The sequence below is a fragment of the Phalangium opilio genome, unplaced genomic scaffold (assembly GCF_054372755.1).
Source record: "Phalangium opilio isolate 3A_F unplaced genomic scaffold, DU_Popi_V2 ptg000013l_1, whole genome shotgun sequence".
NCBI lineage: Eukaryota > Metazoa > Arthropoda > Arachnida > Opiliones > Phalangiidae > Phalangium > Phalangium opilio.
In genome coordinates, this window is record NW_028324148.1 from 3,977,143 (window position 1) to 3,999,776 (window position 22,634).

Genomic DNA, 22,634 nt, shown 5'->3' on the forward strand with positions numbered 1-22,634 from the left:
ATACGTGAAAGCAGTAGCGTCGCTAGGGTTTGAAATTTGCTGGCGCTATTCTGGGCAAACTAGTTATTATAAGAAACTTAATAAAAATATTGCATGATGGGTTCATTTGAAAATCTGTAGACCTTTAAACTATAAGACAGTTTGTGTCAACGTGAAATTATTCGTATTTTATAAAGATATACAACCTTTTATTGATAACAAGTTGGGAAAACCAAAATATTACCTCTCCGAGTCAAGACGACTACTTACAAACTTATTTACCCAGATATGGAAATGTTTCTTTTTTTTATGAACAAATACTGAAGTTTAAATTTATGAAATATTAAAGCAGTATACAAAGCATAGCAAATATACTGTAAATCAGGCGACATTCTACATCCAATAAGGGTATACTTGTACACATTAAAGTCATCCGATGGGGGAAAAACGGAAAATGAAGAGATAAAACTTTGGAGGGATTTTACCTTTACGTGTTTGTAAAGGCCCAATTTTCTACTCCTCAACTGTATGCCCTCTATGTTCAAAGCCATATTCACAACAGGGTTGTCATGTAAACACTATCCTCTCGTTTCACCTCAACGATTTTCTTAGTTTGTCAACATGACTGTTAACGTTACATAACACCAAAGCTTATTTGTGGCTACACACACTGAAAGTAAATGCGCACCATAAAAAGCATGAAACCACGAAGCTGTAACCCGATTACGATCAGACCTTTCACTGGTCTGGGCTGCGTTCAGCAGAGCTCACCAAAAAAGACAGTGGATTTTGGAAATGTTTACCAGTGAGCTCTTCCGTCATAGCTTTTCTCCGGTCATCGGCGTTTTAAAAATGACGCTAGCGCAATAAAGCGTGCAAGGTACCAAGGCTTAATAAAAATTGTATGATAACATATTTATAGAGATAGATAACAACAACGTTTATAATTAAAATTAGATCAACTGATTTCACGCCAATTAAATAGCCATAGTCCCATCAGAATCATCAAGAGCTATTTGTATTAGTTCCTCCATGGTTTTTTCGCCAAGCTGAGAACTACGCGTTTTACGTCACGTTATCCAAAAACCCGACTATTTTCTTTGAATACCGCGCTGGCTCAGCGCTGAGCACCGTGACGTCAAATTTCAAAAGCAAAATCCCGTCATGTATGACACTGCTAACAGCGCTGGGCTCTGCTGAACGCGGCCCATATTTCCACCATGATTATAAAATCTAAGCCTAGTTATTTAAAAGTGTATTTAACTTTCGGCTCACTCTGAACCGTTATTGTATCTGCATTACAGAAACGAAAACCAAACCCAAGCGTTTACTTTTTGGTTCACTAGGCCTATTGACAAATAAAAGTTCATTTGATCAACATAGTAGTGTTCTTCTTGAAATCACTTTAGAAAGGATTACGCTATAAACAGATGTAGTATAGCTTAAGTAATATATAAACATCCATTTCAAATAATAATATAAAAAATATTCTTGGGATATCAAAATGAAACAGAGCTTTATAGCTACAAAACCACTAAAGGCATCGAAATTACGAAAAATATTTCCATATATTAATTTTGCATTATGAGAAAACCAAATATTAAGGTTTTGTAGGATTTCTTTCCATAAAACACAAAGCGATCTGCTAACGCGATGCACTAGTGTAACAACGGACGGACACACACAGATTAAAGCATAGACTGCTTTTTAACTCTTTCTGTTTTAATTTTGAGTCGAGAAACAAGATTATCTTAAATATTAAAATAAATATAATTAATATTAAATATTTTCTTCGTTAGTTGTTCGCCTTATTGATCGTTACATCGCGTTGATAAAGAACAATTAAACATTCTTGAGAGCCTTGACTAATATTGGCGTTTGAAATGAAGCATACGCCGGTTGCTTCGCCTTACTCAAATAGGTAGTATATAAGGGTTTCGAATCGAAGCTATGGATAAGAACAGCGCAATTGCGTGAACCTTTGGTGGAAGCCCCACCTTAGGGAGGCCGGACGTTTCTCGTAACCCTGGCCGATCGCCGCGTATGTCTTAACCTTAAGGATGATGTTGGAGTAGAAGACGGGTGTACAGACTGGTGTCCATGTGGGATGGACAAAAACAAAGACCAGAAGATGATGGTGTTAGAAGCCAGTGTGTACAGACTGGTGTCCATATGGGATGGACAATGACCAGAAGATGGTGGTGTTAGAAGCCAGTGTGTACACACTGGTGTCCATGTGGGATGGACAATGACCAGAAGATGGTGGTGGTAGAAGACAGTAAGTACAGACTGGTGTCTATGTGGGATAGACTAAAATAACGCCCAGAAGATGATGGTGTTAGAAGCCAGTGAATACAGATTGGCGTTCATGTGGAATGGACAATTCACTAGTCAGATGAAGTAATAGTGGCCAATTGAATTGTGGATAGCCTCAAGTTTTGAATTTTCCGGGAACTGTGAATGCGGTCCGGAAATAGCGAACACATTTGCTTCGATTCGGAAACTGCGAACGCGGTCCCCTGGGGTGTAAGTCAATAACAACAGACAGACACACACACACACACACACACACACAGACACGTCGAAATTAGAGCCTCTCCGTGACATACGTCACTCGGAGAGGTAAAAACTACGGAACCGATTATGAAGGATTTTCACTCGTCTTAAGCGGAGCCTCCGAGATATCTAGGCCCATGCATGTCGATTTTTACGTGGGGAAATATCCAGTTTCATAGAGGAAATATTTTTACCCTTTGTGTGTACGAGGTGGCGCTTTAATGACCGTTGCGACCGGGGTCTTCCATAAATTATCGATGACATTTTAGGGGCCAATTATAAAACTTTTATGAAAGAGAAAGGTTTCACCTTTAAATTAACGTAATTTTTAGGGGCTATTCACTTTTTATTGAATCTATTGGTTAGATTGTATGGACAAAAAAGTAATTATGAGATTTTAACATCGTTGTTTTTTTAGTAAAACAAAACTTTTTGAAGTTGCTAATTCACAGTTTTCATATACCATTAGAGGATTTTTTAACCCTTCAAAACCTTTATTTTTTTAACCTGAAAATTTTTATCCTTTACTTATTTGGAATGATTGTTTAATAAAGGTCTTCGGAAATTTTGAAAAACATTTTTTAACTATCCGCGACCTCGGCTTCACCGCTTTACGTCTATACCTTGCCCAAATATTGTAGCAGTCGACGGGGTCATGAGGCTGAACTTGTTTATTTTACGGTGTTGAAAGCGCCACCAAGCGGGAAAACACGGCGAACTAAATTAGTCAAAAAAATATTCTCGCTTCTCTACATGCATGGGCCTAGATATCTAGGAGGCTCCGTCTTAAGTTTATTTTTAGTTTTGGTTAGCTTTTAGTCCACACTATTGGGACTCCCTTCGAAAGAACATGAAACATTTTACTTGTCTTCATCTGTTCTTTTCTTCAAAATTGTACTGTTTGATATTGAAATTCATCTCTGCTGAGATGAAACTTAACGAATCTATCATTATAATTTTTTATATATTGCTAACAGCAATTTTTTGGTAGGGTTTACGGATTATTTTTTTGGGGGGGGCGGGCTATAGCCCCCCCAAAAAACGCCTAGCGACGCCACTGCGTGAAAGGCTGTAATTTTTCGGAAGAGAAATTTGTGTTGCATTATTAAAAGTTGCACTGAATTTCTTTTGTAGTGTCTTGATACTGTCAAGTTACAGATAAGTACTTTTACTAGTTCTGTGACAAAAACATACTAAGATAATTAATAGAAGTTTTCACCACTCCGAGTGACGACGTCACGGAGAGGTATTACACTGGACGTCTCTGTATGTGCGTATGTGTGTGTATGTCTCCGTTTTGCAGTTGGCAAGTCGGAGCAAACTTATTCGCAGAAAGCAATTTTGCACTTCTACTCCCATCGTTAGGATTAAGAAGTACTCGGCGATCGGCTAGGGTTATGAGAAACGTCTAGCCTCCCGATGGCAGGGCTTCCACCTAAAGGTTGTCGCACACTAGAGCAAAAAAACGTGACGCTGTTACTAGCATCAAAAACAAATTTTGGGGGAGGAAATATTTCGGCATCGGCGTCGGGAAGATTTCGCGTCGGTTCTGGCGATCTTATAGAGTACTCGCGCACTAGGTAAAAGCGCTGGTACTGAATGCATGTGAACGTGAATGCGCGCGCATCCGTTTATTTACATCCCTAAACTTTTCGTGTATCGATCGTGTTTCAGATTTCTTTTTCTTTTAATATTTTTGTAGCATATTTTTATTAATTAATCAGTGTTCATACATTATATGATAGTTTTTAATTTATGATAGTGGAAATTGGTTGAACTACCACTTATTCAGGTAAAAAATAAACGTTATTTATATAATTTTAGTTTATCACGTAATGTTATTTTTTAGGCCTTTCCCTCATTTTCTAAAATTATAGACATGATATTATGCTCTGCCATTTTTCACGAAAGAAAGCTAGGAAATATAAACAACTCGTTCAAAATTTCAAAAGAAAGTGAGAAAAAATCATTAAAGCGGCGTTTCATTTTTTCAAACGTGGTGCAATAGAAAAAATTCCGTAGGAGCCGGCTCCAATTGGTTGAAAAAGTGAGGTATGCCTTGACGTCAGAGCGGTTGCCAAGAGGAGCGACAAAAAGTTGGGGCTAGCTGAACTCGGGACAGAACAGGTTTTTGGTCCTAGCGCCAGATCGGCGACGCGAGCATAATTTTTTACTTCTATGTGTGCGATACGAGTTGCCTATAGCAGCAACGGATTTACTAGCGGCAACCGTTGCCGATACGAGAAACAGCCTAGTGTGCAACAACCTTAAGGTTCACACAATTGCGGATTTTCTTATCATTTATTGCGAATCAATCGCTTTATTTACTAGTACGGTTTCAATTGTCCAAAAATATGTTCCCGCTTGCATTGTTTGTAAAAAGCAATTTTTGACTTGGAACATAAAATGGACTTTGCTCAGCAAGAAATTAATTGTTGAAAAGTTTCTTGGGCCGTATTATGGGAGCGAGAGGGGGATAAATTTTACCCTCCCCAAAGTGTGGTTTTTATTTTAAATAACTATTTAAGATAACAAGATGACCCAGTCATATTACTTTTTTATCGCCCTCTAGTGACAAGAATTGGTATTACTATATTCATTATAAGATGACCCCAGCTAATTTAGAATTTCGGGGTTTTTTTTCATTGTTTATAAAATAGCATTCCTAATATGAATAAAATCAATCTAGTAATAAACTACAGTAACTTACTCATTAGGTTCATTTTAAACTTAACCTACAGAACTTTATCTTAATTACATTACAGAATAATATTTAACTGACGGCCCCACTAACTAACTGAATAACCTGGCATCAACGCATTAAATCCGTTGGTTAATACGTAATCACACGTAGTAGAAATCGCACGGAAAAATAAAGCAATCTCCCAAAGAAAATTAAAAACATAATTTATATTGGAGAATTATAAATAACATACGGGGCTTCCGGCACATGTGTCGTTACCGTGCGTGTTTAATGGGAAAAATCAGAAGTTTATAATACTTCTCTTCGAGAGAAGTTTAACACAAAGCCGTGTAATAGTATTAATATTCTTCCCAACCTCAAGAGTATTCTGAGCTAGGGTACTAAACCGAATCACACGCGAAAAATAGTTCCCTAATCATTACTCTACAAGCGCATAACTATTTGCCAAGGCGCGCTTGTGAATTTTTATCCCACTAAAGACGAGGCATGCAGGTTTTTTGCTGAGGATTAAGTACCAAACTGTTATAGAATTCACTCCACGGTGGAACGCCCATCAGAAGTTTGATAAGCAAGAGAGCAAACGAAAACGGTGAGCCTGGGAAGAATCACGTCACTTAACTAATGAATTAAGAGGATACAGAGTGCCATCCTTCTTGTATTATCACCTTTTGGTAAAATCCAATATTTTTCTCGTGGAGCTTCGTACACAACATTGTATAAAAGGCAACATTTAATGTGTACGGATTATAACCAATTTCCAGAGAACTCAACTTTAGACTCTACGCTCTCTCTACAACTATGGTAACAAATATTTGACTTTCTATGTTAATATTAGTGCATTTATTCATTGTATGAAGTTTGTACTTTATATATTAGTTTTAAATGCCTTTACAACATCACGAATTAGTTTGTGCTAATCGGTTACTTTTAAGTATATTGGACACTATGGATTATTTATTTAAATTGTAACAGAAGCTTCCTACCTCTCTATTTAATTCTAAACTCATGGGATAAACCGAGGTCGTAACGTACCCGACCATTTCGATTATCACACCCATACCAAATTTAAGCAGCTTTTTCTGAACGCCGTTGAGATGAACATTAATTTTTTTTATCATATAATTTCTATTTGATTTTTTTTGGTTAAGTTTGGTAAAAAATTGAGACTGGGTATGAGGGCAAACACAAAAGTAGCACATTCTCAAATATAAAAAGAAATTATGCATTCTTTAAACATCTTTACACTGACAGAGGATCCGGATGGGGCGGTGGAATAAAGCATAATGGGAACAAGGGGTAATAACGAACTGGATTAAATATAACTGGAATGGTGTATAATGCTTAAACTGATGACTTATGTACATTTTCCATTTAATGAGGAATAACACCATTTATCCTTTCTTAATTTAATTTTAAACTTTCTTTCGTAACTAAATAGAAAATGTCTCGAGGAATCCTTATTTATTTCTTATTGGCTTGTTGCTTCGTCGTTTCGATGGCTAGTAAGGCACTTTACAGATATTAAAATCTAAAAATCTAACCAGTTAGCGGTTTGAATTTGTCAATTATATAATGTAATTACGATAACTTTCATTTTCTTTTGTTTAAAAAATGCGCTACATATAGTCGGTAAGATTTTTTATTGCTTATTTCGATTATTGGTTAATGGTTTGCGTAAAATTTGAAACCATATTTGCCTTTAATTTTAAACATTCTGCAATGCATAGACGGTAGATGTTTTTGTTGCCGAATTCATTTATTTATTTAATAATTGTTTGCATATAATGATTTTGCATTATTTATATTTAAAGTGTATGAATGAAAGTAATAATTTCATATTTATATATTTATATTTTTAAAAATTGTGTTATACATAGCCGGTAAGATTTCTTTGCTTACTTTGATTAGCTATTAATTAATATTAAATTCTTTCTTAATTAATTATATATCTATTGTTTGAATACACATTTTCCTCTGATTGCATTTTGCTAGAACCCTTCTGTAAGATTTTTCTTATTTCGATTATTAAGTTTTAAATTATATGAATGAACATAATTTCTTGTTTATCTTTAAACATTTCGCTATATATAGCCCGTAAGATTTCTTTATTTATTTACTAATTGTATGCCTATTTAGTTTGAGAATATATTTTAATCTCGTTTTTATTTTTGAACACTTTCCTATGCATAGTCAGTAAGTTTTTTTTAACATTTATTTTTTTATTATTTGTATGCATTTCCTATATTTGAGGATATATATTAGATTTATTTATTTTTTTAAACATTGTGCTATGCATAGTCAGTAAGATTTTTTGCCTCTTTTATTTATTTATTAATTGTTTGTCTATACATAGTTTTCAGACAAGAGGATTGATACCATTTACACCGGGAGGCCAGGCTAAGTTGGCTCCAGCAATGCACTACAAAGTATCCTTGGCTTGCCTCCTGGTGTAAATGATATCAATACTTCTAGGCTGAAAACTATGTATAGTTTCATAAAATATTTTCCTCCTAATTTTTTTAACATTGTGATATGCATAGTAAGTTTTTTGTTTAAGTCATTTATTTATTAATTTTATGCCTCTAGTTCGATAACACATTTTCCTTTTAAAAAAAATTCCAATGCATAGACAGTAAGATTCCTTTGCTTATATCGATCATTTATCCAGGGCCGTTGAGAAGGCTTCCCGTTCAAAAATTTACGGCTGCATTTTGCTGTTATTTAGATTTTTTAGAATCTGCAATATATTGCAAATAAACTGGAATATTCTGGAAAAATACTGGAATAAACCTGAAAAAGGTTCAATTTCAGACAAAATTAAGATGCATTCCAGAGAGCAATGCAGAACATTTTAGACGTTTTGTAGAAAAAATATCTTCCGTTGGAAAACTCAGTACAGCAGTATACAAAATTTAGCTACTCTAGAGTCATAAAATAGCTACCTTACAGCTAGAAAACAGAAGGGAAATAGTAACTACCGTAAGAAATCAGGATGTTTGTAGGCTCATTACAGGTACTGTACCTTCCAGATATATTGTATGCATATTACAGTCAGAAATTGCTAAGTTTGTAGGATAATGGCAGGCGGGTTTCGGATACTTTTTAGGATAATTGCAGGCGCGTTTCATATACTTTGTAGGAAAATTGCAGGCGCGTTTCAGATACTTTTTTGGAGCATTGCAAGCGCGTTTCAGATACTTTGTAGGATAATAGCAGGTGCATTTCCGATTCTTTGTCGGATAATTGCAGGTGTGTTTCAGATACTTTGCAGGATCATTGTAGGTGCTTTTCATATTCTTTGTAGGATAATTTCAGATGCGTTTCAGATACTTTGTAGGATAATTGCAGGCGCGTTTCAGATACATTGCAGGGTCATTGCAGCTGCGTTTCAGATACTTTGTAGGATAATTGCAGCCACGTTTCAAATACTTTGCAGGATCATTGCAGCCGCGTTTCAGATACTTTTAAGGACCATTACAGGCGCGTTTCAGATACTTTAATTTGTACAATAATTGCAGGTGCTTTTCAGATACTTTTTAGGATAATTGCAGGCGCGTTTCAGATACTTTGTAGGATAATTGCAGGCGCGTTTCAGATACTTTGTAGGATAATTACAGGCGCGTTTCAGATACTTTGTAGGATAATTGCAGGTGATTTTCAGATAATTTTTAGGATAATTGCAGGCGCATTTCAGATACTTTTCAGGAGTGTTTCATATACTTTGTAGGAAAATTGCAGGTGTGTTTCTGGTACTTTTCAAGATCATTGCAGGCGCGTTTCAGATACTTTTTAGGATAATTGCAGGCGCTTTTCATATACTTTGTAGGCAAATTACAGGTGTGTTTCTGGTACTTTTCAGGATCATTGCAGGCGCGTTTCAGATACTTTTTAGGATAATTGCAGGCGTGTTTCAGGTACTTTTCAGGATCATTGCAGGCGCGTTTCAGGTACTTTTTAGGATAATTGCAGGCGCTTTTCATATACTTTGTAGGCAAATTGCAGTCGCGTTTTAGATACTTTTCAGGATCATTATTGGCACCTTTCAGATGCTTTGTAGGATCATTGCAGGTGTTTTTCAGATAATTTTTAGGATCATTGCAGCCGAATTTCGGATACTTTGTAGGATAATTACAGGCGCGTTTCAGATACTTTGTAGGATAATTGCAGGTACTTTTCATATACTTTGTAGGAAAATTGCAGGCGCTTTTCATATACTTTTCAGGATCATTGCAGGCGCGTTTCAGATACTTTTTAGGATCATTGCAGGCGTATTTCGGATACTTTGTAGGATAATTGCAGGTGCGTTTCAGATACTTCGCAGGATCATTGCAGGTGCATTTCAGATACTCTGTAGAATAATTGCAGGCGCGTTTCAGATTCTTTGCAGGATCATTGCAGGCTCTTTTCATATACTTTGTAGGAAAATTGCAGGCGCGTTTCAGATACTTTTTTGGAGCATTGCAAGCGCGTTTCAGATACTTTGTAGGATAATAGCAGGTGCATTTCCGATTCTTTGTCGGATAATTGCAGGTGTGTTTCAGATACTTTGCAGGATCATTGTAGGTGCTTTTCATATTCTTTGTAGGATAATTTCAGATGCGTTTCAGATACTTTGTAGGATAATTGCAGGCGCGTTTCAGATACATTGCAGGGTCATTGCAGCTGCGTTTCAGATACTTTGTAGGATAATTGCAGCCACGTTTCAAATACTTTGCAGGATCATTGCAGCCGCGTTTCAGATACTTTTAAGGACCATTACAGGCGCGTTTCAGATACTTTAATTTGTACAATAATTGCAGGTGCTTTTCAGATACTTTTTAGGATAATTGCAGGCGCGTTTCAGATACTTTGTAGGATAATTGCAGGCGCGTTTCAGATACTTTGTAGGATAATTACAGGCGCGTTTCAGATACTTTGTAGGATAATTGCAGGTGATTTTCAGATAATTTTTAGGATAATTGCAGGCGCATTTCAGATACTTTTCAGGAGTGTTTCATATACTTTGTAGGAAAATTGCAGGTGTGTTTCTGGTACTTTTCAAGATCATTGCAGGCGCGTTTCAGATACTTTTTAGGATAATTGCAGGCGCTTTTCATATACTTTGTAGGCAAATTACAGGTGTGTTTCTGGTACTTTTCAGGATCATTGCAGGCGCGTTTCAGATACTTTTTAGGATAATTGCAGGCGTGTTTCAGGTACTTTTCAGGATCATTGCAGGCGCGTTTCAGGTACTTTTTAGGATAATTGCAGGCGCTTTTCATATACTTTGTAGGCAAATTGCAGTCGCGTTTTAGATACTTTTCAGGATCATTATTGGCACCTTTCAGATGCTTTGTAGGATCATTGCAGGTGTTTTTCAGATAATTTTTAGGATCATTGCAGCCGAATTTCGGATACTTTGTAGGATAATTACAGGCGCGTTTCAGATACTTTGTAGGATAATTGCAGGTACTTTTCAGATATTTTTAGGATAATTGCAGGAGCATTTCATATACTTTGTATGATAATTGCAGGCGCTTTTCATATACTTTGTAGGAAAATTGCAGGCGCTTTTCATATACTTTTCAGGATCATTGCAGGCGCGTTTCAGATACTTTTTAGGATCATTGCAGGCGTATTTCGGATACTTTGTAGGATAATTGCAGGTGCGTTTCAGATACTTCGCAGGATCATTGCAGGTGCATTTCAGATACTCTGTAGAATAATTGCAGGCGCGTTTCAGATTCTTTGCAGGATCATTGCAGGCTCTTTTCATATACTTTGTAGGATAATTGCAGGTGCGTTTCAGATACTTTGTAGGATCATTGCAGCCGCGTTTCAGATTTTTTGCAGGATCATTGCAGGCTCTTTTCATATACTTTGTAGGATCATTGCAGCCGCGTTTCAGATACTTCGCAGGATCATTGCAGGTGCATTTCAGATACTCTGTAGAATAATTGCAGGCGCGTTTCAGATTCTTTACAGGATCATTGCAGGCTCTTTTCATATACTTTGTAGGATAATTGCAGGTGCGTTTCAGATACTTTGTAGGATCATTGCAGCCGCGTTTCAGATACTTCGCAGGATCATTGCAGGAGCATTTCAGATACTCTGTAGGATAATTGCAGGTGCGTTTCAGATACTTTGCAGGGTCATTGCAGCCGCGTTTCAGATTCTTTGTAGGATCATTGCAGGTGCGATTTAGATACTTTGTGGAATAATATCAGATGCGTTTCAGATACTTTGCAGGATCATTGCAGGTGCATTTCAGATACTTCGCAGGATCATTGCAGGTGCATTTCAGATACTTTGTAGGATAATTGCAGGTGCATTTCAGATTCTTTGCAGGATCATTGCAGGCGCGTTTCAGATGCTTTACAGGGTCATTGCGGGTTTTCCTATCAATTATTGTGAATCAGTCGCCTTATATACCCTAAATTTCCAAAAAAATTTAAAGAGGCTTACGCTTGAGTTCAAACGTCAACAATAGCTATGTTTAAAATAATTTTAGGAATAAAGTTCCTTAAAACGATTTAACTAGAATTAAGGTAAATTAATGACGATTAAATGTATAAATATCAATTATATTTTTTTAATATTTAAAATAGCCTCTAAATTACTTGGAGAGGTTTATTTTGGATTCCCAACTTGTACTCATCCCTTACAAAAATATTAAGCTGTAATTTATCTGAATACACGCTTTCCTGACTTGCTAAATTAACATCTGAGATGGTCCAACTGTTTAGGTACATGTACAAGTTCTTACCACATCTAGCTAAAAAGGTCTTTTCGTCTATCTAACATCCACAACATACACACTCACAGAACATAATCGAAAAAGTCTTTAAAACTTGCAGCTAAAAACCGATTACAACTGAAGGGAAGGGTCCCGACAGGCTTGTTTTACGTCTATTCGCAACCAGGAAAACTGCTGTAGACTTATATGATAGCGCTAAAGTACTTTGGTTCGCAATTTCCTTCACATTTCGAGCGCCATGGTGATAGTAGATCGTGTCTTAATCGGTGAAGTTGGACTGCAAAACCGAGTGTATTCAATTCTCGAGTCATTCTCGAACTAGCTCTCAGTAAGTCTCTAGCATTACGAAGTATAGGCAGTGTCATACTTATTGAAACATATCTGATAAACTTTTGATAACTGTATATACAATACCGGCCCTTTTATGACCAAAAATGTTTCAATTTTCTATCTTTTATGGTGGTTTAAATATATTTAGGATCGAGACGTGACAGTATTAGATCAAAAGATCTTATTGAGATGAATGAGTAAAGCTTTTTTAAGATGCCTTTTTAGGCCTAACCAATTGTTTATTCAAAGTTTAGGAAAATAAAAGCAGTAATATTAATGCCTAACAGAAGTAGATAAAAATTTATGGAGCGCTCGAAGTTGACTTCCCGTACAAAAATTTTAAGCTGTAATTCATCTGCATACGCGCTTTTTTATCGCTACCACGCTGTAACCATTAAGGCTACATTTCTGCAGCTCAAAAAACGGGAAAATTTCACAGCAATTCTAGAACTGCAAATTGACTGCCGTTTCTACATTTTCTGTTTGTTAAATGTTAACTGTCTAGACTGGCAGAAATATGCAGCGCAATTCTGCAAACGCTATGCAAAGGTAGAAATACCAGCTGTTAGTTTAAAACTGTAATTTGACCGTTTTTATAGATATGTTACAGGTCTGCAAAAGTGATGGAAAAGTAGAAAACCAGCTGCTAATTTAGAACTGTAATTTGACCGTTTTAATAGACATGTTACAGGTCTGCAAAAGTGATAGAAAAGTAGAAATACAGCTGCTAATTTAAAACTGCAATTTGACCACATTTATAGACATGTTACAGGTCTGCAAAAGTGATGGAAAAGTAGAAATGCAACTGCTAATTTAGAACTGTAATATGACCATTTTTATAGACATGTTACAGGTCGGCAAAAGTGATAGAAAAGTAGAAATCCAGCTGCTAATTTAAAACTGCAATTCTACCACATTTATAGACATGTTACAGATCTGCAAAAGTGATGGAAAAGTAGAAATGCAGCTGCCAATTTAGAACTGTAATTTGACCATTTTATAGACATGTTACAGGTCTGCAAAAGTGATAGAAAAGTAGAAATCCAGATGCTAATTTAAAACTGCAATTTGACCACATTTATAGGCATGTTACAGGTCTGAAAGAGTGATTGAAAAGTAGAAATCTAGCTGCTAATTTAAAACTGCAATTTGACCACATTTATAGGCATGTTACAGGTCTGAAAGAGTGATTGAAAAGTAGAAATCTAGCTGCTAATTTAAAACTGCAATTTGACTACATTTAAAGACATGTTACAGGTCTGCAAAAGTGATGGAACAGTAGAAATACAGCTGCCAATTTAAAACTTTAATTTGACCTAAATTAACCATTTTTATAGACATGTTACAGGTCTGCAAACGTGATGGAAAAGTAGAAATTCAGCTACCAACTTAAAACTGTAATTTAACCACATTTAGAGAGATATATTTCAGGTATTCAAAAGTAGGAAATTCTACTTTTGAATACCTGCAATATGTCTACAAATGTGGAATAGTTACAGTTTTAAATAGGCAGCTGGATTTCTACTTTTCCATCACTTTTTCAGACTTGTAACATGTCTATACAATGTAGTCAAATTACTGTTTTAAACTAGCATCTGGTATTTCTACTTTTCTATCACTTTTGCACACCTGTAACATGTCTATAAAAATGGCCAAATTACAGTTTTAAATTGGCAGCTGGATTTCTGCTTTTCCATCACTTTTGTAGACCTGTTACATGTCTATAAATTGGGTCAAATTACAGTTTTAATTGGCAGCTGGATTTCTGCTTTTCCATCACTTTCGTAGACCTGTTTCATGTCTATAAATGTGGTCAAATTGCAGTTTTAAATTGGCAGCTGAATATCTACTTTTCCATAAGTTTTGCAGACCTGTAACATGTCTATAAATGAGGTAAAATTACAGTTTTAAATTGGCATCTGGATTTCTACTTTTCCATCACATTTGCAGGCCTGTAACATGTCTATAAATGTGGTCAAGTTGCAGTTTTAAACTAGCAGCTGGTATTTCTACTTTTTCATCACTTTTGCAAACCTGTAACGTGTCAATAAATATAGTCAAATTGCAGTTTTAAATTGGCAGCTGGATTTCTACTTTTCCATCACTTTTGCAGATCTGTAACATGTCTATAACTGTGGTCAAATTACAGTTTTAAACTAGCAGCTGTTATTTCTACTTTTGCATCGCGTTTGCAGAATCGCGCTGCATATTTCTGCCAGTACAGACAATTAACAGATAATAAACAGAAAATGTAGAAACGGCAGACAATTTGCAGTTCTGGAATTGTTGTTAAATTTTCGCGTTTTTCGAGCTGCAGAAAATGTAGCCTTAATGTATACCTATTACAGCGTGATAGCAATAAAAAAGCGCGTATGCAGATGAATTACAGCCTAAAATTTTTGTACGGGCTGTGAGCCCCTGGAAAATTAACTAAATCGCGGGGCCCCCTGAAGGCAACACTACACGCAATGGAATACTTCCTCTGGTCCAAATCCAGTTTGTTAATCGCTTGAACCAATTTTTTGATCTAAAAAATGTGGGTTGCTGGACCAGTTAATTAATTGCAAATCTACAGGAAAACTATAGAGGGCAAATCCAAGAAGGAATTTATTATATTGGACACTAGGGGGCCACTGGTCCCAAGAACAAGTTTAAAAATATATATTGTTATTACCCAGACTGGTCCCGGGCCCCTTTTTCTTTATCTTGACGGCCCTGCATTTATTTATTTATAATATATTTGACTCTTTTTTTGTTCTTAAACATTGTGATAACTATAGTCGGTAAGTTTGGTTTGCTTACTTCTATTACTTTGTTTAATAAGAAAATATATTTTTCTTTTTCTTTAACACTTTACGATGCGTAGAACGTAAGATTTCGTTGCTTATTTGCTTATTTCTATTACTTATTTATTATCTAGAAAACCCATTATCCTTTTATTTTTAAAAACTTTACGCATGCATAGGACGTAAGATTTTTTTCCGTCTATTATTTTTTATTAATTGTATGCCTATAGTTCGAGAAATTTACTTTTATTTTTATTTTAAAACATTTATTTATATGTATAACATTGTGCTATCTTTAGTTGGTAAGATTTCATTACCTATTTATTAATTGTTTCTGAAATTTATAAGTTATGCTCCATAAGTACGACACTACATATACTTTGTAATGCAAGAGACTTACTGAGAATTGACTTTTCTCGGTTTTGCAGTCCCTGTTCCTATTTAATCTGCATTAAGCCTTTAACACCGCCTCGCTAGGCGTCGCTTTGCCAGAATCACCTGAGAGAACAAGCTCTCAGAAACCAGTGACAAACTTATGGAATATATCTTACGAGCTTATAACTGTATGCCTCTAGTTTGACAATATATTTTGATCTTATTTTTTTAAACATTGTGTAATGGAAAGAAAGTAAGATATATATTTTACTTTTGAAACACTCTGTGTGTGCATAGAACGTAAGATTGCTTATTTCGATAATTTATTGTTTGCCTATTATTTGAGAATATTCTCTTCATATTTAAATTTTTTAAACACTTTCCTATGCATAGGACGTAAGTTTTTTTTGTTGCTAATTTCGATTATTTATTTATTTCTTACAATTTGAGAAAATTTTCTTTTTATTCATAAACATTCTGATATGGATAGTCAGTAAGTTTTCTTTACTTATTTAATATATTTGCAAATAGTTTGATAACATATTTTACTTTTAAGCATTTGCTGTACGTAGTGGGTAAGATGCCTTTTCTTGTTTCAATCATTTATTTATTATTTGTATGACTATTTTGAGAATGTATATTTTGCTCTTATTTTTATTTTTAAACATTGTGCAATGCATAGCGCGTAAGATTTCTTTGCTTATTTCTATTATTTATTTATAAATTGTATGCTTATTATTGGAGAATATTTTTGTCATATTTTATTTTAAAAAACTATCCTGTGCATAGGACGTAAGATTTTATTTTCTTACATCGATTACTTTAATTTATTAATTGTTTGCTTATTATTTGAAAAAATACTTTTTTCTTATTTTTATTTTTAAACATTGTGATATGGATAGTCGGTAAGATTTCTTTGCTTATTTATTTAATAATTGCAAGCCTATAATTTGAGAATACATATTCCTATTATTTTTATTTTGAAACAATGTGACTTGCATAGCCCGTAAGATTTATTTGCCTATTTTATATATTATTTATTTAATCGAATGCCTATACACTAAGAATATATTTTCCTTTGTTTTATTTTTGAACATTCTGCAATGCATAGAAAGTAGGTTTTTTGCTCATTTCGATCCTTTTTATTTCTTAATTATATCTATTGTTTTAAAACATTACGATATGCATAGTCTGTAAACTTTTTTAATTTATTTCTATTAGTTAATTTTTAATTATAAATATATTTTAATCAAATTTGATTTCCAAACATTTTGATATTCATAGTTGGTAAGATTTCTTTGCTTATTTAAATTATTTTCTTTGGTTATGCTAATTGATTGAGTGTATTCTTTATTTTTCAAACAAACATTGGGCTATGACGTAGCTGGTAAGTATAAAAATTACTTTTTTAATATTTTTAAAAGTGAAATTTGAAAAGGAACGTTATTTCTAAGTTTCCAAAATTTAAACTGAAATAAGAGTCATTTCAAGAATATCGATGGTGATATCATTGATATATTTAAATGCTCACGTATTATGTTCTAATATAGCAACTGGAATATAGTTGGAAAGGGATTGCTTTATCAGGACAAGAATGGCACTTTTGCACGATTTCAAACTAGAAGCAATTGAAAAAATAATTGAATAATCACACAATGTTATTTCTAATAGATTAAAAATGTTACTATTTTAAAAATGTTACTATTTTATTGAATTAAAATTATATATTAATTCGCGTGAACATGATGTACAAACAGTTTATGAACTACTTTTTCCCTACCTATTTAAACTACCAGAAGTGAGATGAGACTAGAAGTGAAGGGCTCTAGCATTGATAGTAGATCCTGGCACTAGTGAAGAAATTTGAGGATTTTATGCCGCTTCCCACGCGCCTACACTTCTGAGATAAAAATTGGTCGAGTTCCAAAAACATTTCCTACCCCCTTCCCCTCAACCTAAAGCGGCGGAACACGGACCCGGCTCCTTGAATCTAGTTCGGCCGTCTACCACCACGAGCGTCTAACGTTTTGGAGGGAAAATTTTGAAACCGCTACCAGAGGGCCAACCGTTGGTGTGTTATCAAGAATATTCACTTTCGCCGAGTGAAGAAATGGTTAGCTCAGTACTTCTGGTCTCATCTCACTTCTGAAACTACTAGTCAGTATCAGCTTCGAAATGAGTTATTTGAGGTAAAATGAACGTAATTTTTACGTCCCCGCTAGCTGAGAAATAAAAATTATTAATTATTATTATTAGCAGTAGGCACAAGTAGGCAAGTGATTTTACGATCTGAGGCCTACAAATTAAAAAAAATATATATATGTACTCTGGGGTCTCCAAATGTTTGTGACCGAAAATGATTTGAAAATTATATTCCATTTAATTTCAATTTCCAAAAGTTCTAATGACCCTTAAAAAACTTCATTATTTGAACCACCTATACCCAAAATCAATATTACCTGAGTACACTACCAAAGGTAGCGAACTCTTTTGTTTCTGTCTTTGGTAGCGTACTCTGGTAACATTGATATAGAGTATATGACAAAAGACTGGCCCAGGATGGGGAAGTCCGTCGTGCAACGGAAGTACCAGAGAAAACAAGACGGTCAAAAGCCGAGCAGCTTGTGTCCGTGGTTTCGAGTAGGTTATACGCAATCAGTCGCCTTTTTGTAATCTATTCGTTAATACTTAATAACAAGTTGGGAAAACCAAAATATTACCTCTCCGAGTCAAGAGGAGGACTACTTACAAACGTATTTACCCAGATATGGAAATGTTTCTTTTCTTTTATGAACAAATACTGAAGTTAAAATCTATGAAACACTAAAGCAGTATACAAAGTATAGCGAATAACCTCTAAATCAGACGACATTTTACATCCAATAAGGATATACTTGTACACACTAAAATCATCTGATGGGGAAAAAACGGGAAATGAAGAGATAAAACTTTGGAGGGATATTACCTTTACGTGTTTGTAAAGGCCCAATTTTCGGATCCTCAACTGTATACCCCGTATACCCGGCTCAGCGCTGAGCAGCGTGACGTCAAAATTCAAAAACCAAATCCCATTCTGTAGGACACTGCTGACAGCGCTGAGCTCTGCTAAACGCAGCCCGGATTTCCATCATTATGCTTTATTCAATTATAAAATCTAAGCCTGATTATTTAAAAGTGTATTTAACTGGCGGCTCTGCATTACAGAAACGAAAAACAAACACAAGCGTTTACTTTATGGTTCACTAGGCCTATTGACAAATAAAAGTTCAATTGAGCGACACCGACAGAGTAACGTTCTCCTTATAAACACTAAAGATAGGATTATGCTATAAACAGATGTAGTATAGCTTAAGTAATATATAAACATCCATTTCAAATAATAATATAAAAAATATTCTTGGGATATCAAAATGAAACAGAGCTTTATAGCTACAAAACTACTAAAAGCATCGAGATTACGAAAAATATTTCCATATATTAAATTTACATTATGAGAAAACCAAATATTAAGGTTCCATGTGGGATGGACAAAGAGCAGATGTCGGTGGTGAATAGAAGCCAGTGTGTACAGACTGGTGTCCATGTGGGATGGACAAAGAGCAGATGTCGGTGGTGAATAGAAGCCAGTGTGTACAGACTGGTGTCCATGTGGGATGGACAAAGAGCAGATATCGGTGGTGATTAGGAGCCAGTGTGTACAGACTGGTGTCCATGTGGGATGGACAAAGAGCAGATGTCGGTGGTGATTAGAGGCCAGTGTGTACAGACTGGTGTCCATGTGGGATGGACAAAGAGCAGATGTCGGTGGTGATTAGACGCCAGTGTGTACAGACTGGTGTCCATGTGGGATGGACAAAGAGTAGATTTCGGTAGTGATTTGAAGCCAATGTGTACAGACTGGTGTCCATGTGGGATGGACAAAGAGCAGATATCGGTGGTGATTAGAAGCCAGTGTGTACAGACAGGTGTCCATGTGGGATGGACAAAGAGCAGATGTCGGTAGTGATTAGAAGCCAGTGTTTACAGACTGGTGTCCATGTGGGATGGACAAAGAGCAGATGTCGGTAGTGATTAGAAGCCAGTGTGTACAGACTGGTGTCCATGTGGGATGGACAAAGACCACAAGAGGGTGGTGATTAGAAGCCAGTGTGTACAGACAGGCAATGGAGTAATAGCCTGTAAGTGTAATACAATTTTCGAAATTTCCGGAAATTGAGAGCACGTTTGCTGCGATTTTCAAACTGCGAACGCGGTCACGTGGGTGTAAAAACAGACAGACAGACACGTCGAAATTAGAACCTCACTCGGAGAGGTAAAAATATCGAAAATAAACCGTCTAAAATGAAAGAATGAAATGAACACTTGAATGTCGTCATATCAAGCGCTTGTGACAAAATTAACATTTTTTGAAAAAAAAATGTCAGAAAACTTAGGCCTTGGTCTATCTTTGAACCCAGACATGAGCTTGACAACTTTTGTCACCAATAAATAGGCTTCTTCAAGAGAGAAAAAGGCGACCGCCGACCTAAGGTAAGCCTGTAAGATAATAGTAATAATCTAGGTTTATTTCGTGTCCATAACACCCAGTGGGCTATATCTCAATGGGTCACGATTTCAATGCATAGAGATAATAAAAGCTTTTATTACTGGGATATTCTTATCAGCTGCACAGCTGGTTTACATAAGAGTCCTATTAGTTAGGTTAGATTCAGTGGTGAAGTAATTTACACTTTAAATGTTGTTTAGCTTTGGAGATAGCGAGTTGTCGATAAACCGACTTTTGAGACAAAAGCCATGTTCACACTTGACACTTGAAACCGCTTTCAGTAGCTTTTGAAAGGTCAGAATGTAAACTTTGGCTATAAATCATAGAAATCTTTCACGATAAAATGCAATTATTATTTTGGAAAAAAAAATATTCGATCTTCCCAATAAGGTTGAAAACGGTTTCAAAGTTTCAATTGTGAACATGGCTTAGTTAGTGATTAGTGTCTTGTGAAATAGATTGAGAGCCATGGACGTAAGAGTACAGAAGACAATGTACGTAGATTTGTGTCGAATTGTACGAAGCAGACTGCGATTGAGAACATTATTTTTTTACAATTATTAATTTTTATTTAATCATTTTGAAATGGAAATACATTTTGATAAATAATAATAATTGATAATCCAGTAATCACGCGTGCCATTGCGTCTCAGGAATTCTGATACTCATTGCAAGCATGGTTAGACACACACTCACAGTAGTTCCACGCTCTCGGGGACACCTCTTGAAAACTGAGTTGTATGGGTTCTGCGCATAATATACGCTGGCGTTCTGAATCAGGACAAACATATCCATTACAATTAGCGTCTCCTCCGCATTTGCAAGAACATAGCAGATTCGGAACAGGGTATACATTAGTCGAAGGAACCAATTTATATCGCATGAGTTTTCGTAAATGGAAAATCCACTGGCACGTCATTTCGGTCTTCTTCGGGCATTTAAGCGATTCACACTCCTTAGTTACATTGCAATCTAAAGCATTACTCAATTAAGAGCAGTTGGTTTCATTGAAAAGGAAAGTTAATCGACATCGAGCAATTGATAAAATTCGTAATGATTAGGCGAAAGCATACGACCAAGTGCACCTGAAGTACCAAAAATATATTTTAGCTATTTTGTAATTCCATGAAAACTTCAGCATCCTTTCTCGTATATTTTCGCGTGTTATACAAAATGAAGTTTTAAGCCTTTAAAATTCCAAATGCCAAAGCGAAATTTTCGACTGTTAAATTTATTTTAAATATAAATCTTGATTGGAATGGAATTTATACATAAATTTTGATTGGAATGGAATTTAAATATAAATTGTGATTGGAATGGAATTTAAATGTAAATTTTGATTGGAATTTATATATAAATTTGATTTTAATAAAAATATACGCATTTAAATACAATTTGAAGGGCGTTGATTGAAAAATCTAGAATTTTCGAACACTCACGCACAGGCAAAAAGTGGTTTTAAAGCTTGATTGAAAACGAGGATTTAGATTTGTCCGTTGAAATAATTCAAGATTTACCTCCGATATTACAGGGCAAAATATCTTTGGTTTAGTCAAAACTAACACGGCTGTGTTAATTAATTCAAAACTCTGTTTTGGTGTGCATCATATGCAGTTTCTTGAAAAGTTGGTTTATAGTGAGTTCTTCTTGTTAGCATCCCCGATGAAGAAAATATGAGTTTGACTGGCATGTCGTAGAAATCATCCAATAATATTCAACTACTTTCTTTCAGTAAGAGCAACTGGAATAACTCTTCATTTCTACTCTGGCTGTTAACTAAGATTACAGCTAAAAATAATTTTACCCACTTTTAGTGTGTTTATTGAAATTTTATAAACTTAATCACTAACTACTTACGCAGTTTCAGCTTCATAATGTGATCTTCAATTCTTTTAAATACAGTTTATTTTGTTTCTCGTAGCCAAATACTTTCAATATCTTAACCGCCGTACTCTCAGAATACAAAAAACTAAACGTATCATCCTCATTCTCATCTACCTCTTCTTCTCTTTTCTTTTATAACATGTCAGTTTGACTGATTTTATCTTCTGAAGTTCTGAGTGCTAATTTGATGAGGAGTTTTATTTTTATCAATACGTAAAGCCTCCAAGAAAAAGTCGCACTGAGAATGAACATGTTTAACGTAAATGCTAGGGTCATCATGGGCTTCGAGTGATTCTGTAGCTACTAAACTTCAGCATTCAAACAACTGGGCTTGTCACCCGTACAAAGATTTAGGGCTGCTAATAAGTTGCAAAATTGCTGTTTTTAGAATTGTTGGCTGGACCTTGTCTGACCAATAGACTACACTTGACTGAAGGCTCATCCAGAAAATTAATAATAAACATAGATCTGCAATTTTACTGATAAAATTGATAAAGAGCTGCATTCAAGCTGCTAGTTCAGCTGAACTGATTTAATTTTAGCTCCAAAAGAAGCCATATAGCTGCAGATATTAAAATGCTGTAAATTGAATGTTTATTTGGCCATTTTTAAGTCAAACTGATGAAATTTCAACATGACTGGAAACCAACTCTAATGGTAGCCAAAGTGATATGCCACAATATAGCTGCACGCAAGCGCAGTTGGATGGAGTTTGCAAATCTCATTGACTGGAATATA